The following is a 6,601-nucleotide window of genomic DNA, read 5'->3' as shown; positions in this document are numbered from 1 at the left end:
AGTATCTAATAACACAGCTGGGCACATTTTCATTTGTAGATCCCAAAATTCGCAACGGTGGGTACAAATGAGCAACCCCATTTATGTGTGGGGAAAATCAGTGACTTGGCCGAGGTTACATGCTGGCAAGAGGAATCCTCATGATCTGAGAGGGGGCCATGTCTATATTTAGAGCCAGTTCCCGACACCATTTGTGGAACTAATCCAACCTGGATTTGCAGGCAGAGAGGTAGAAGACATAGTGCCAATAAAAGCCTTAAAAACATTTCTAAAATAGCTTGTCTGTCATGGTATGAGGCATACGTAGAATACAGGACTGTGGCTTGGGCCACTCGGATACTATGGAGGTGATGGGTGGCTGTATGAGTGTGAGAAATCCCTGTGGAGTGTAAAGATTTTATACGCGCCTGTTTGGGATGACTGCATCTCCCCCTCATGGATTTGGCTCTCATAGGTAATGCAGCCTTCCCCACTGAGTCCTTTCTATCACACCGTGTATCGTACCTGCCATACTTTATTGAAAACATTTCCAGCAACAGTATTCATTTTCATCCCATTATCAAATGTGTTCATTGTGCTGAGATACATGGTGGGTGAGGTAATATCTTTTACTGAACAGCTACTGAAGTGGCCACTGCTGCTTTGGTAGTTGAAGTAACATGTTTTTAGTAAACAGATCGCTCCCATCATCTTACTGGGTGAAATTTCTGGGGCCTGAGTTATAAAAAAGTCTGCCTAAGTGATCAAAATTGTCCCTTCTGACCTTAAAAATCTATGAATGGAAACATAATGATATTTTATGGATTATATTCCCTTTTAAAAAAGAGACTCTTGTTTTTCTTGTGCTTTGCTTTGAAAAGATTTTGGGGATCAATAATAATTGAATCTGGGTTTGCACTTAATGGCTTTATAGCAAATATTCTACAGAAGGCACAAGGTATAATAATAAATAACGCATATTAAGTATCTTTATTACTTCATAACACACATTCAAAAACCAGAAATATAAATGTTTATGAGCAGGCATAAATTTAATATAACAGCTCTGCCTCTGTGTAAAAACACTAGGAGATAAAAGTTTATGACCAGTGTCTGTTCTCTTATCATTGTGGTATTAGCGAGGGCACCATGTTAAAAGAACATGCCCATATCTCTCCTCACAGGAAACAGGCCATATGAAAAATCCATCTAGATTCTCATCTTGGTTTTAGAATTTTATGTCATAAAATAAAACAATCAACAGAGAATGTGAACTAACATCCCCAGAAGTAAAATGTGTAAGAACATAAGGCTATGTGAGCTCATTAAAAGCAAAGTTAGGGCTTTATGTCACACCACAACAATAACCTGATTTATTTACACTGCTATGGAATTTTTTCTGAACTAATCATTTTCATGAGTTTTGAGGGTCTCACTCTCACATGTTGTACAAGGAGTGACAGGATTTAAGAAGAGCCTGGATGAGAAAGAAAAAGGACAGGGGTGAGAATTGAAAATAATTCCAAGTTCGCAAACTTAAGTGACTGTGAAGCTGTCAGTGGAGATGAAGAAAGTAGGGAGGGGAGATATTTTAGGTGGAAATTAAGTTAGGGCTGGCGTTAGAGTATAGAATCTTAGAATCATAGAAATAGGGGGCTGGAAGGGACCTCCAGAGGTCATCAAGTCCAGCCCTCTGAGCTGAAGCAGGACAAAATAAACCTAGAGTATCCGTGACAGGTGTTTGTCCAACCTGTGCTTAAAACTTCCAGTGATGAGGATTCCACAACTTTCCTTGGAAGCCCATTCCAGAGCTTAACTAACCTTATAGTTAAAATGTTTTTCCTAATATCCCACCTAAATCTCCCTTGCTGCCGATTAAGCTCATTACTTCTTATCTTACCTTCAGTGGACATGGAGAATAATTGATCATTGTCCACTTTATAACAGCCCTTCACATATTTGATAACTGTTATCAGAACCCCACTCAGTCTTCTTTTCTCAAGACTAAATTTACCCAGTTTTGTTTTTTACCTTTCCTTGTAGGTCAGGTTTTTGAAATCTTTTATAATTTTTGTTGCTCTTTTCTGTACTCTCTCCAATTTGTCCACATTTTTCCTAAAATATGGTATCCAGAATTGGACACAGTACTCCAGCTGAGACTTCACCCCTGCTGAGCAGAGTGGGCCAAGTGCCTTCTGCATCTTATGTACAACACTCCTGTTAATACATCCCAGAACTGTATTAGCCTTTTTGGCAACTGCATCACACTGTTGACTCATATTCAATTTGTGGTCCACTATAACCTTCAGATCTTTTACAGCAGTACTACCACCTAGCCAGTTATTCCCCATTTTTAGTTGTGCATTCGATTTTTCCTTCCTAAGAAATGTACTTTGCACTTATCTTTATTGAATTTCAGCTTGCTGATTTCAGACCAATTCTCCAATTTGCCAAGGTCTTTCCGAATTCTAATCCTTTCCTCCAAAGTGCTTGCAACCCCTCACAACTTGGAGTCATCCACATATTTTATAAGCACACTTTCCACTCTATTATCCAAGTCATTAATGAAAATGTTGAATAGTACTGGACCCAGGACTGACTCCTGCAGGACCCCAGTAAATACACCCTCCCAGTTTGACAGTGAATCACTGATTACTACAATTTGAGTACAGTCTTTCAACCAGTTGTGCACCCACCATATAGTACTTTCATCTAGACCACCTTTCTCTAGTTTGCTTATGAGAATGTCATGTGGGACTGATTTTAGCCTTACTAAAATCAAGAAATATCATGTCTATTGCTTCCCCTCTATCCAATAGTCCAGTAACCCTGTCAAAGAAGAAAATTAGGTTGGTTTGGCATGATTTTTTCCTTGACAAATCTATGCTGGCTATTCCTTATAACCCTATTATCCTCTAGGTACTTCAAAACTGATTATTTAATAATTTGTTCCAATATCCGTTCACATATTGAAGTTAGGCTGATTGCTCTATAATTCCCTGGGTCCTTTTTGTTCCCCTTTTAAAGATAGGTATTATGTTTGCCCTTCTCCAGTCCTCTGGGATCTCACCCATCCTCCACGAGTTCTTGTAGATAATAGCTAAAGGTTTTGAGATTGGTTCAGCTAGTTCCTCAAGTACCTTAGGATGAATTTCATCTGGCCCTGCCAACCTGAATACATCTATCTTATCTAAATATTCTTTAACCTTTTGTGTCCCTATTATGTCTTCTGTTCCTTCCCTCTTGTTGTTAATACTATTTGTGTTGAGTATGTGGTCACCACTGACCTTTTTTGTGAAGACTAAAGCAAAATAGCCATTAGACACTGTAGCCTTCGTGATATTATCAGTTATTAGCCCTCCTTCCCCACTAAGTAGAGGACCTACACTTTCCTTCATCTTTTTCTTGCTCCTAATGTATCTAAATAACCTCTTTTATTGCTTTTTTATGTCCCTTGCTAGGTGTAATTCATTTTGTGCCTTTGCCTTTCACTTGTCTCACTGCACTGCAGAGTCCTTCTGGGATTCCTCACTGTGACAGGGCGTGCACACCCTGCACTGGGACCGTGGGGGTTAACCCCTCACTGTGAGCTGAGGAAGCCATACCCCCACGGCCCTACTGGACATGCTGGAAGTGCAACATCAATGTAAGAGGGAGTAGCCTGGCTCAGTCTGGGCTGACCACCATAGGGGAAGAAGGTGTGCTGCCGGCTCCAGCTGAAGGGCCATGGGCATGACATGGAGGCCAGCCAGCTGACAGCAACCCTCAACCCCCAGGCTCTGGATGCTATGGAGGGAGAAGGAATCAGGGGAACTAGGGAAGTCACAAGATGCGGCGAAGCGAGTAGGAAGTAACCCAGGGAGTTCTTGTGGGGAGTTGGTTGGACAACCGGAGGCTAGCTTGGCATGTTTCGGCCGGATCCCCGCAGAGCTAGTGGCAGGCAACCTTGCCACCAACAGGGCCCTGGGTTGGAACCCAATGGAGAGGGAGGGCCCGGTCCCCCTGTCCTGGCCACAGCTCACCCTGGGGTGCCAGTCCATCCTGACAGTGACTGATTCTGGCAGATAGACCGCGCATTCCTGCAGGCCTATAAAGACCTGTGCCCCGCCCGAGGACGGGATGGGGCATGCCTGACCAGCCACACGCACCATTGTGGAGGAGTGGCAGATAATTAGGTAGATAATGCTTCACAACTTCAGTGTCCACACGGGTGACATATCCTTTGAATTTTATCTAGACTTCATAGTCACCAGGGCAATCATGAGGCTATCCTAGGTAACTATTGACTCCACTTAGAGCTGACCACAACTAGGATATGGTCTTCTTCAGAAGGTGTGTGGTTCAGTGAAGGTAAGAGGGGCAGTTACAAGAGTGTTTTATTTTATCGTTGTGTATTGAAGAATTATCAAGTAGTTACCAAGAAAAGAGATAGGTGCTCCCTTTTAACAGATATCTGTGTAAGTCAATATACATAAATAAATATTAGAATAAACTGCTTTCCTTTTCCGAAAACCATATTATTGATTTGTTTTTGTTTGTTTCTAAAGGGAAGATTCCAGTTTTGCAGCTGGATTTTTTATTTTTAAAGGATTATCATTTAGCATCTTGACTTGCAATATAAAGATAACTTTTGGTTCTATCTTACCAGTTTTGGTTCTTCAGCAAACATTGCCTATAGCAGAATGCCACTTCTTCCTAACAAATGACTGACACAGATTAATCTGAACTTCACAAACTGTCTGATAAAATTGCCCCCAACTATTCTTGCTAGGGAGTTGGCATCCAAACATCCAGACAAGCATTCTTCTATTGACATCTGCTCCTGTTTCAGCTCATGAATTATCCTCTCAGGTTATCCAATTTTCAGCTGCTTTGTCACTGATGTCATCCAGTCCAATTTACTTAATGTAATATTTCCTCCATCTTAACTGAACTCTCTGCTTCTCAACACTTGCTCCAGAACCAGCATTTCTTGATAAGCCTGCCCCACCACCACTTGTGTCAGCCCAGCCTTCAAGGAAAATTTTAACTATTTTTGAATACCAGCATTAGTGACTAGGAATGCTGAGATCATTTTGCTGCACACATTGGTGCCAGATCAAACCTATATTATGAATTAATAAATTTTATGACCAGGAGAGAACATTAGACCACATAATCAACTTCCTGTATAATACAGGCCATATAGAGTTTCACCCATTTATTCCTATACTGAGCCCAATAACTTGACTAAAGCAGATCTTCCAGAAAAAAATCCAGTCTCAATTTGAAGACAGAAAATGCACCTCTTCCTTTGATACTTTGTTCCAATGGTTAATCACCCTCACTGTTAAAAATGTGTGCCTTCTTTCTCATTTGAATTTGTCTGATTTTAACTTCCAGCCATTGATTCTTGTTATTCCATCCTCCACTAAATTAAAAAACCCTTTACTACCTGGTATTTTCTCCCCATGAAAGTACTTATGCACCATAATCAAGTCACCTTTTGATCTTTTTGATAAGCTAAACAGATTTGAGCTCCTTAAGTCTCTCAATGTAAGGTATTTTTTTCCAGTCCTCAAATCATTTTGTGGCTCTTCCTGGCACAACATGTCTTCCCATCATCCTTTTAAAAATGTGAACACCTGAACCGGACGTAGTATTCCAGTATCAGTCTCACCTGTCCCTATCACTCCTCCCCTGTTTATACATCCAGTGATTGCACTAATCCTTTTTGCCACAGCACTGCACTGGCAGCTCATGTTGAATTGCCTGTCTGGAATCACCTCTAAATCCTTTTCAGAGTCACTACTTTCTGGGATACTGTCTCTCATTCTGTACGGTATGATCTGCATTCTTTGCTTCTAGATATTAGATCTTGCATTTGAGCTGTGTTAAAACATTTTGTTTGAATGGACCCCAATTACCAAACAATAAAACTACTCCATATGACTCTGGACTCCGGATTGGAAGCAAAGATCTGATCATCTTTACTCGATACCACCAGGAAGTGACACTGGCAAGGAAAGGATACCATATCTAGTGCTATTGCTACAACTCTGACTCCATGTGGCCGAAAGTTTTTCCACAGTATCCACACATTGCTAAGAAAATGCGATGCTTTTTCTGGATCTACAGCTAATGAGGAACGTCGTTTTTCCACTCATGCTTACCTGAATAACTGACTCAAGACACTAAAAATGGATTTAAAATAGAATAGATCACTTTGGAAGACAGCTAGGCTTTCAACGATGGTTGCTTGTGTAAATCATTAGACATCATGCAGTTCATGGTCTTTCATAAAGATGCTGACAATGTCTTAGTGCTAATTTGCATAATGTTACTTAGTTGGTTACTGTTTCCATCACTACTACTCCCCCACATCCACTGCAGCTTCCGAGATTATCTGCTACTTTGAAGAGGGCTCTGGAAAGTGGAGGAAAGAACAGAGATGGACATGAGAAAAGCTCACCTCAGCAAAACTGGTAACTGGTAACTGAAAGGGTGGGAGCGGATTAACTCACCTAAGGGGTAAATTTAGAGTGGATGGGGGAGAAAGGACCGTGGCCACACACTTAGAGAACACCTACAGAAAAGGAGAGGGAAAACAAGAATCCCCTGAAGGCAATATTGAAGGAATGAT

Source organism: Chelonia mydas, chromosome 5 (genome assembly GCF_015237465.2).
Source record: "Chelonia mydas isolate rCheMyd1 chromosome 5, rCheMyd1.pri.v2, whole genome shotgun sequence".
In the NCBI taxonomy this organism is placed as follows: domain Eukaryota; kingdom Metazoa; phylum Chordata; order Testudines; family Cheloniidae; genus Chelonia; species Chelonia mydas.
Note: the sequence above shows the minus strand (reverse complement) of the source record.